The following is a 10,878-nucleotide window of genomic DNA, read 5'->3' as shown; positions in this document are numbered from 1 at the left end:
AGCGCCGGGAGCCTGGGCATCTGGTAATGCCTGCGTCAGGAAACAGAAGGATTTATGCAGGGGGATCCCGAGGGCGCTGGCTCAGGGAGGGGGCGAAAGAAAGTGGGGGAGCAGGAGTTCACTGATGCAGAAATGACCTCCGATCCGGGATCCTACACCCTGGGACGCGGTGCTGACGGTCGGTAGGAGGCCTCCTGGGAGCTTCGAGAAAAGCGTCGTCCTTGAGAGAGCCGCCACGCCCGCTGCGGTGGGAAGTGGGAGACGGATCAGGAGGCTGGGGGACATCGCCCTTTCGACGGGCAGGACCATCGCGCCACCCGCTGAGCGTGCCCCGTGGAAGAGGCTGGCGGGGACAGCGGGACGTCCGCTGCCGGACGGGCTCCCTCAAGGACCTCAGCGATGGCTCTTCTGTGCCGTCTGGGCTCCAGAGAAGAGACGCCGTTCTAGAACCAAGCCATGCGACGCTGATGGGATGACGGGCTCCAGGAATAACAGAGACCGGGTGCTGGAGTCAAGGTGGGGCCGTTATCATGACGAAGGGCGAGGCGGGCACGGCGGCCGGCCCGGCGGGCAGAGCAGCGGAGAAGGTCAGGAAGCACAGTGTTCCCCAGGACAAGGCAGACGCGCGGCCAGCGACACAGGGCCTTGTGGAGCGAAAAAGAAAAAGAAAAATCAAAGGTGAATCAGGGCATGACTGAGGGCAGCGGGTCAAGAACGAGTCACTGTCCCGTGTATGGTTTCTGGATCTGAGCCAGACTGCAGCCCGACGTCCACTCACTGAGGGACAGGCCGAATCTCCGTGACAAAGGGCCCTCTCATGGCACAGGAAGCGCGCAGGGTCCTCACCCGCCGGGTCAGGAGCGGCCAAGCTATGGCCCGTGAGCCAGCCCCCCGCCGAGGGCCTGTCCGGGTCACCGGGACTAGGGCGTAGGACTCCCGATCCCTTAGGTAAGGCTACGTAATGGCAGGAGCCGCAGAGAGAGTCTGCTCGTCCCCGCCCGTGCGGATCCCTCCCCAGAGTGACCTGTGCCGCTCTGGCTAAAAGAGAAGACCTGGCCGTTTTCAGGACGTCGGCACGGAACCGGCCTTGACACCAGGAGCCCGAATCGGAAGCACCTTCGTGCCCTCCCCCCAGAGTGGGAGTAATTGGTGAAGAATTAGAAAATCTTCGCAGACCAAGGGACGCGTTGCAGGGTGAAGGAGATATAGTGGCTGAGGACACACGGGCACGTCTTCTCACTCACCATGTCTCCTAGAAGCCGATGGCCTGATGGAACCATTGGAAAGACTCAGAAAGGGCCAGGAATGGTACCCGCTTAGAGACGATCATCCCCAGAGTTGGGGCACCCTTGGCTGGGATGTATGCAGTGCACAGGGCTGGTCCCTAATGGGGGGAGCACATGTCTGGGACCCAAGGGGCATGGGCTAGCATGTGCCTGCTTACCAGCACCCCCATGGCCCCCTGGGGAATAGTCTGTGGTCGGGGTGTCTGCCCCCAGCACCCTTAGGTTCTGTGGATCTAGAGACCTCATTCCCAGAGTGGGATGTGTCCGGCAGAGGTCAGAGCATCCTGGCAGGGTCATTGGCCTGGATTGTCAGAAAGAGCTGGGCTGGTGCACACAGTGGGGACAGGGAGGGACAATGTGCATACCCAGGGGGTCCACTTGGGTGCCGCTTGGCGCCCCCCTGCCTCACTCTGATGTCAAGTAGCCAGACATGGCACCCGGAGTCTGAGAAGGTATCACCTTCTCAGGAAGGAGGGTCTGGGTCACCAGGCAGCGTGTGCTCCCCGGACCAGCAGAGATGCCAGCCAAGAGCAAGGGGAGTCTCAGACGGCTCGTGGAGGAAAAGAGTCTCCACGACGGGGAGATGAGTCGCTTGGCTGGCCCTGGCACCTCCCACCAGGTTTCTGTGGTCATATGCCCTGGGGCACAATGTGGCACATCCCCGTAGGGCGCCCAGACGACTCTCCAGGACCGAGGAGCTCCTTCCCCACAGCCGGCGGTCCTGCTGCTGGAGGCTCCCCGCTGAGTCCCTTCCAGAAAGGTCACCTACTGGGTGGTGCCTGCCCCCCGGGGATAGCCCACACCGGTGACCGGACCCATCCCCGACTTCCACTGGGAATGGCCCCCGACGGGGCCCCTCTGTCACACGGCACCCTCGGGGTTGGCTGAGGCCCTTGTGCGGACCACACCCCGGCTGCCTTCTCCCCTGGGCCGGTTCTGACCGAGCCCCTTGCTCTCTGACAGTGGCTGTTCCCAAAACGTTCTTCTATGAATCACCTGCACGGGAGCCTCCCTCTCGGAGTCCTTGCTCAGGGAGCCCCCGAAGCCGTAACGCATGCCCGGGACAGCTCCCCAGACTGAAGGGATAGAACCAGGTCGTGGGCCCTTTCCTCAGCCAACAAGACTGGTTTCCAAGCTTGGATTAAACCAATTTATCTGGGGGTGAAGGGGAGGCAGGGGTCAACCAATGGCCACTCTCCACGGGATGCCGGAATTCGGTGACCAGCACACAGACCTCCCTGGAAATGCCTCAGGAGCTGTGTCACCAGAGATGGAGACATGGCGGCCGTCCTGGCCTGTCTAGGGGCACGGATGTGCGCCGGGCCGGCCCCGGACTCCCGGGGGAGCCAGAGCAGCTGCTGGCCTGCTTCGTGCCTGAAAGGCAGCTGGCACCGGCCAGACCCTATTTCACGAGCACCAAACATGGGAGGGGATACTTACGTTTCTAAGCTCTATCCTCACCCTCTGTAAAAATAAACCTGAAACATTCAATGTTTCCTTTGTAAAGGAAAGAAATTAGATTTTTTTAAATCACAGACCACGGCAGGACTTGGAATCCCTTCTTAATGGGAACTTGACTCTCCTGTTAGGATTTTAAGGGTACCAACAAAGTTGGACATGCCCTCTGGGTACCTGGGGACTCTAGTTCAGAGGATGTAACAGGAGTTTTAGGAAAAAAAAAAAAAAGTCAGAGGATGGGTGGCCTGTTGCGCTCAGAAATGCTGGCTGGCAAGGGAAACGGGCTTCTCCTCTCCGTGGGGGTCTCTGGGAGCTCGTCCCCACCTGCCCCACGTGGCCCAGGGGGACACTTTTGGCAACCTCAGGGCACCTCCCGGTGGGGACGGCTGTGTTCCCCTCCCATTTTGCAAATGCTGCTTATGGGCGACTCTGCACACGCAGCCTCATGTGGGCTGCCCGGGCCACTCACTGGTGGGTTTCATGCCCCCATGTGAACAGAAGAGCCCCAGCGGTCCAGAAACACGTTCCCCGTGCGTCCTGCCGGGCTGTGAGTTTGCAGCTCTTGGGGCGGGTGTCTCCTTCCTCGCCAGGCAGCAGAAGTAAACGAGTTTTCATTAAGTGAGATGCCGACTGGTGTTCCGTCTGGGAGGAAAGGAGAAATGTGGCTGAGTCACACGCGGCCTCGGGAGCTCCTGCTGACTCGGTGTCCGTGACCTCTGTGAGCCGGGATCGCGCTTCTCATGGGTACACGCTGCCCCGAGGGTTTGCCAGATCATCTATTTGAGCTGTGTCTTGTTTTTGTCTCTTGGCAGTGCCTTCGGTCAGGATATTCATAGTGATCTGGGGAGTGCCTAAGAAAATCAACAACAGCTTTCTTGAAAAATGCTTCAAGATCCAGCAAAAGAAAAAGAAAAAGAAAAAAGAAAAAAAAGGTGTTTATTCAACCCATAGGTCCCAGTGACGAGAAATGCGTTCTTCACTGGGGACATGAGTCTAAGCCAGCGCAATAAACCCTGAGTTCTATTCCGCATAGTTTTCTGGAGGCTTCGGGTCTTCTGATCACCTTCTGACCGTGTCTGCTCCTGCGCACACTCCTGTGGGTTCCTGCAGATTTCAGTGACTCTGGGCAAGACGACAGAGTACGGACCCGAGAGCTCTCCCCTGCAGTGGAGTCTGAGGATGATGTGGGAAGGACGGCGGAGCCCGCTGTCCTGCTGGGTGAGCGCCAGAGAACGGAAGCCGGAAACAGAACTGCGCTGGGGGACGTTCGTTTGCTAATGAGGATGCTCTTCGCACCCCTCCCAGGCCACGGACGCAACCCCGGGGGCACGAGGCTGCGCGACTGTTGCAGACATCTCACGACCCGAGAGTGACCCGCGTGGTCGAACACACTGCAGGTCCTTCTCGGATCGGGTCCCGGGATGCTATTTCAGGAAGGATCTAAACAGCCTTGTTACTCTGCCCTCAAGGACCCTGGCTTGGGCGGGAGGCGTCCCATGGCCCAGTCGCGCACCTGCTGGGGACCGCTGATCCAAGCCCGTCTCGATGGGGAGGGAGCTGAAGAGTGATTTCCTTCCGCTTGTTTAGGGAATGCTCAGGCGCTGGCACGCAGGGCCGGTCACAAGCCAGAGGTGTCAGTGTGCTGAGACTGAGCTGAAGTGACAAACAACATCCAAACACAGGGAAAGCACAGAATGTCTCTGGGCTTCCTCTCCCAGGAAAATACAGTCCGGATGGAAATGACCAAGAAGCAAAGGTTGCATATTTTCAAGCAGACAGACAACAAGACCTTCCAAGTTTCATTGAACAAGTGGGGGACACGGGGCCTGGAGGACCAGGTACCAAGTGTCCCGGGGCTCAGTGCTGAGAAGTGTGAGCAGACCATCCCTCCGATGCTCCTCCCCCACGGACCCCTGCAGGAAAAGCCACACCTGAGTTCTGTCCCCAGACCATGCCCCGTCCCTAGCTCTCCAAAGAAGCTATCAGTTCATTGGAAGATTATTTTTCCCACAGATTTTTCCCACCTGCTTTTTACAAGTTTTAAAGATGGTTCTGGAGTCAAAATCCAGGCGACAGTCTACAGAACCCCACTGTATCCTAAAATTTTCTTGAACAACTGACATATACCTACCTGGCCTTGAGTCCTGGGGACACCTTGTGAATGAGATGTCACCTTCTAGACAAAGATGCCCGTCATCAGGTGGTTTCAGAGGGGGGGACCCCTGCCCATGCCTGCATGTGTCGTCTGAATGTTGGCCTGTCCCCATCCATATGTGGAAACCCAACCCCTAAATTAATGCGGTCGTGGGGTGGCGCCCTGATTCGCTAGAATTCGTGTTCTTACAGGAAGAGACACCAGAGAGCTCTCTATCTCCACGTCACAAAGGAGGTCATGCGAGCACATAGCGACACCGCCTAGCAGCCAGGAGAAGGAAACCTGCCTTCCAGCCTCAGGGACCAGGAGGAATACATCTCTGCCGTGTAAGCCGCCCAGTCTCCCCCCACCCCAGCCCTGATACTTTGTCACGTGGCCCGAGCCAACTAATGAGAGCAAACCTCTCCCCGGGGAGCCCGGAGCACTCAGGGTAATTACACTCACTCTGATAATAGATTTATCCTTTACCGGTGGCTTGCTATGTGCCTGGCACCGTTGGTAAGACCTACGGGTAAAAGCCAATCACCCCTCTCCTGGGTTTGCACGTCTAACCCCCCTGCATTCGGATCAAGGTAATTCCAGTGGTAAGTTGTATCATGGGGCTGCTGATGCTGCGGGAGTGGAGGGAACAGAAGGAAGAAAGCCCCATCTGGAGAGCTCACTCCCGGTGATGCCACTTTTCTCCGTACCCGCTTCATGCATTTGAGCCTAGAAGATTCTAGAACAGTCTTCCCTGAGTAAGTGCTACTGTGCCTCACTCACTACCTGCTTCCATCCCAACGGGGAGCTGAGTGGTAGCTGGAAACAGGGTGCTGCCACATGGACCACAGTGTGCGTTGCCATGGAAACTGCATTTCTCCTTCCCCCACCCACCCCGTGGTCACAGGTGACCTATTCCGTATTGCTGTGCAGGTGACCCTTCAGGACTACTGCTTACGGGGCAGCGTTGCTGTACCTGTCACATCTCTGCGCGAGAAATGCAAACCCACAGCCCATCAAGCCGGTGTTCTCCTGGGTAGACACCGGCGATGCCAAAAATTTTTTCAGGTGTGGCCCGGTCCTTAGAGTCAATTGGCAGAAGGAGCCCTTAATCTTTGGGCACAGCCACTAATTTTCTCCTTCTTTTCTAAACACAGTCTAGGGAGGGGGTGGTTATCTGGAAGACGCCCGGGCAGGTCGGCCCACTCCATGTAAGAAGCCGATCTCGTAGGCAGACCTACGAGATGTGTGTGGTTCCATGTGTGGTTCTAAATTTAGACCAGAAAGACTGGTGCTTCATTCTAGAATCTGTGACTAATTTGTTTATTATGTTGGACAAGCACAGTCGTGTTCCCAGACTCGCTTTGCGTCTAGATAAGGACGGAGAGCTCGACCAGCCTCAGACACCAGGTCTAGAACTTGTGCTAGAACAGGGGCTCCAAAATTGTCACCTGTGGCTTCAGGGACAGTTACTACAGCTTATCTATATTTATTTATTTACTTATTATAATATATTCACTATATTCACACACCAATAAGTTTTCTCCGTCCCTCTGCCATCTGCCATTTCTCCTTTCAATCTTCTGTCCCCTCCCGTCCCCTCTTCCCCCTTCCACTCCTTATTCAATCACCACCCCTTATGTGGCCGTTTTATGCTGACCTCAGAGACACAAGGTTGGAAGCTCGCACTGTCTTCCCCGCCAGGCTCACCGCTTTAAATCAGGGAATCTCCACGCGCCGCGTGACCTGCGATGAAGGCCGGGCTGGACGTCGGCACGAGGCGCCGAGGCAGTGCAGGTGACGGCAGCCAGTGCGGGACTCGCCGGTGTCCCATCGGCTCGCTGGGGAGGGCTGCTGAGGGCATTCGCAAAGGTGGCAGAGGACGGGCCGGGCAGAGGGCGGGCACACGCAACAGCACACACGCAACAGCACACACAAGGACGGGCACCGGCGCACGGCGTGTTTGGAAACACGGTGGTTCTTCACGCTGGAGCGCAGGGTCCGACTGGCGGGGGAGGGGTGGGGTGCAGACGCAGGCAGAAGGCGAGTCTCGAAGGGCCTGATTTCTTCCACCACTGCGTCTGGACCTGGCTGCCGTGGGAGCCACGGAAGGACGGGAGAGGAGAGCATGACCAGTGCTGCGTGTGGAGGCACGGGCAGAGACACGAGGCGTGTCCAGGGAGCCCGCTGCGAGGCGACGGTGTCCGTACCCAGTGGCTCCGGGCGGAAGTGGCTCACACGTAGAATGCGCTGACCTTTCACCGGGTAGGCCGAGAGTGGGAGGGGACCTGCGATCCTCTGGGCGTCCACTGAGGTTTCTTTCTGAGGCATTGTTGGCTCACACAGGTGGGTTCAAGGCCTTGACACAGCCCTTTCTCCGCCACATGTTCTTCTCTTTAGGCTCCCGAGGCATCTGGTGTCCGACGTTCACGTCTCATGTCTGTGCATGCTTCGAATAAATCATCCCTTGGGGCGATCAGTCCACCGATGTCGGACCCCTCGTGCCTTGCCTGGGTCCTGCGCCCCTCCTCCCACGGGTGCACAGGCCGGGACTCTGTGGCCCAGCACAGAGCACAGACAGGAGACCCGAGACACCATCTGGTCCAGACTCCCAAGAGAACTCAGAGCCCAGAAGACAGTCCGAAGTCTGAGAACAGCCGGGTGGGGGGGGGGGGCCGAGCACGTGGTGGGAAGAAGACAATCTAAGCCGACCCTGCAAAGGCCACTCTCGGGCAGACGCCCGCACCTCGGCTTCTCCCGGGACTGTAGTCGTCAGCACAAGTCTGGGGAAGGCCGTTGGGGGTCCGGAATGTCCTGAACTGTGTGCAAAGGAAACGCGCGAGTCTGACATCCAGGAGCTCTCCTCTTCTGCAAATCACAGATGTTTGATTTTCACGTGTGTGTGTGCTAAGGGCTCCTGGCGTCAGTACGAGGGGGCCCGGCGGTCCCAGGGCTCCGGGGCACAGCCGGTGCGCTCAGAAACGCCGCTTGGGTGCAGTTGGGAGAAGCCCATGCCCCTCGGTGAGTCGTCACTGTTTCCCTACTGGACTGAAATTCCCGAAGTGGAACTGCATATGAAACATCTCTACGTGTGTATATGCTGACCGACCCGTGTGGGTGTCCGCTGCTTACAACAACTAGAAAGCATCCCGGTGGAGATACCCAGCATGTGCCTCTCGCAGGGTGGGTGGACCTGTGGCTGCTGCCAGTGGCCCCTCGGCTCCTGTGGGCCCTGCAGACCCAAGTTCAGCCGCCACCACCAGGGCGGCCCCCGTGGCAGCCTCTCCCCTGGGGGCTCTGGGCTGGCTGGCAGGTGATTGCCGGAGGGCTGTGAGTGATGGGCACGGAGAACGGAGGGGGCGAATTTTCAAATGATGAACGCACAAGAAATTCCTGCTCAATGTTTTCGTTAGGGACTTCAACGCCTTGGAGGCCGATGACACGCACCTGGGCCCTGTGCTGTCACTGCTTTGGGAGCCCGCAGCTGTCTCAGCCCCGAAGGCATCTGGTGGTTTGCAGGTGCACAGAGATTCTGAATGGGACGCGTGGACCACGGGAACTCCTGGGGCTGAGCTGAGCCCCAGCTGGGCTGGGACGTGTCTTCTCAGTGGGCAACGCAGACTTTCGCCTCTGCCACCCCGGATGGCTCTGGGCTCCTGCCATGGCTCGAGGCAGGGGCCTTGGCACTGACGAAGCTCTCAGCTGTGGGTCTTCTCTATTCGTTAGCTGAGTAACAACACTTCCTGGTGATGGTTTTAATTCTTCATTGTTTCTTCTGTGTTTAATTTTTTCAAATTACTGAACTTGAAAAAATGGTGGTAAAATAAACATAACATAAAATTGACCATTCTAACCATTTTTAAGGGTACAGTTTGGCGACATTTGGCACACTCCCGTGGGTGGGCCACCATCTGTCCCCAGGGTTTCACATCTAGCAAAACTGAAACTCTGTCGCCAGCAAGCACCGACTCCCGCTCTGTCCTCCGCCAGCCTCTGGCCACCACCGTTTTCTCTGTCTTCATGGGTCTGACCGCTGCGGAGACCTCAGGCAAAGGGAATCGCACAGTGTCTAAGGGTTTGTGACTGGCTGATCTCACTCGGCAGGGGGTCCTCCATGCTCATGCTCGCTGTAGCAGGTGGCCGGATTTTCTTCCTTTCTAAGGCTGAGTACCATTCCAGCAGAAGGATGGGCCACAGCTGATGGTCACTGGAGGGGCCTCTCCCTTTTGGCTGCCGTGCATGTGGGTGTGGGGACAGCTCTCCACATTCGCACTTAATATTGCGTTATTTAATGCCCTGAAACACGAGAATGAGGACTTCAGCGAAGCCCTTTGTCCTTCGTCATCTACTGAACGAAAGCGACGCCTTCTGATCTTGGGTAATAACTTTTTACGGATGCTTCTGAGAACCAAGCAGGCACTTTTCCCTTTCCATTAACTGAATAATAAGACATAGTGTGGTGAAGCCCTAATGGTAGCTGAAGCCACCCAGAAGCCCATTTCACCCACTGCACTCTTGGGTGTAACCACGTCAAAGACGTTTTAAACATGAGCCCCGCTCGCTCTAACTGGACCGCAGCCCTCCAGTCCCCAGCTCTGGCCCTCTGAGCCCACACACCAGCCTCGGGTGTCAGCAGCCATGGGGCATGATGTCCCACGCTGGGGACGGACTCCAGGCCACGAGGGCGGGGTACCCCGGGGGAGAATCTCACCTGCCTTGCCAGACCAGAGTCGTAAATACAAAGTAAAATTTTTACCAGAGGACCAAACCAAGCACTTTGCTTCTCATGAAGGCTTCCCCTGACTCAAGAGCGCAGGCTGATGTGGGTTCCCGCGTGGCCCAGACTCTGGTTTCTCAGGAAGCTTCTGACCTGGCAAATCAGCAGGGCCCCGAAGACCAGGACTGGGGTCATGGAGACGTCATGGGGGAACCACCTGGTGGGCAAGAGGCCAGTGTGGCCTGGGGTTTTGTGCAGCTCCCTGCACTGTCACGGGTCCCCTGAGATCCAAGGGACCGTGAGGCACCTGCAGGAGGTCTGGGGGCTCGAGAGTGGTCAGAGTTCTCCTACCAGCCTTTCCAGCTTCCTGTACATCAGCCTGAGTATCACCCTGGGTAGTGACGACAACAGGCCAGCCAGAAGCCTCCTCGTTCTCCTAAAATGACCCCAGTTGGGGCCACAAAACACGCTTAAAAAATTTCAATGAATAGAAATCCTACAATGTCTGCTGTCAGACCACAATGCCATTAAACTAGGAATTAATGACAGAAACATAACTGGAAAATCTGGAAATATATTGAGATCAAACAAGTTACCTCTAAATAACACAGGAGTCCAAGAAGAACTCTCAAGAGTGACTAAAAATATTTTGGCTGAAAAATGGAAAATACAACTTATCAGAATGTGTGACTGCCGAAGTTGTGTTGGGAGGACATTTAGAGCACCGGAGGGCATACATGAGAAACAGAAATCTCAAATCAATCATTTAAACTCCCACCTTGGGAAACTAGGAAAAGACGAGCAAATTAAATCCAAAGCAAGTAGAAGAAAAGAACTAAGAAGGAAACAAGAGCAGAAACCAATGAAATTGAAAACAGGAGGTCAACAAAGCCAAAAGATGCTTGTTTGGAAAAATCAGTAAAATAGATAAGCCTCTAGCTAGGCTAGTGAAGAACACAAAAGAAGGAAAGAGAGAGAGGGCACAAGTTACTGACATCAGGCATCAGATATCACAGATGTTAATAGGACAATAAAAGAACAGTATTAGCAACTGTATACTCAACTTCATCACCTCAGTGGAACGGACACATTCTTTGAAGGGCACAGTTTAACAAAACTTACATAAGAAGAAATAGATAATCTAACGAATCAGCAACTAATAACTGTCCTAGACAGAAAGCCCCAGACCCAGATGAGTTCGCCTGTGAGTTCTACTGAACACGTAGGGAAGAAATCACACCACTTTTCCGCAAACTCTTCTAGAAGACAGAAGGGGAAGTTCT

General features: G+C 56.0%; 1 long non-coding RNA gene across 1 annotated transcript; it reads left to right on the top strand.

Moving 5' to 3' along the window:
- Positions 1-4,779: 4,779 nt before the first annotated feature.
- LOC308353067 lies at positions 4,780-8,722 on the top strand. Its single transcript, XR_013967730.1, has 5 exons — positions 4,780-4,944; positions 5,091-5,225; positions 6,583-7,143; positions 7,279-8,061; positions 8,292-8,722. It is a non-coding gene; the product is annotated as an uncharacterized lncRNA (long non-coding RNA).
- Positions 8,723-10,878: the final 2,156 nt, after the last annotated feature.

The sequence above is a fragment of the Martes martes genome, assembly GCF_963455335.1.
Source record: "Martes martes genome assembly, chromosome: 12".
NCBI lineage: Eukaryota > Metazoa > Chordata > Mammalia > Carnivora > Mustelidae > Martes > Martes martes.
The sequence above is the reverse complement of the archived record's forward strand: the minus strand, read 5'-3'. Positions and strand labels throughout refer to the sequence as shown.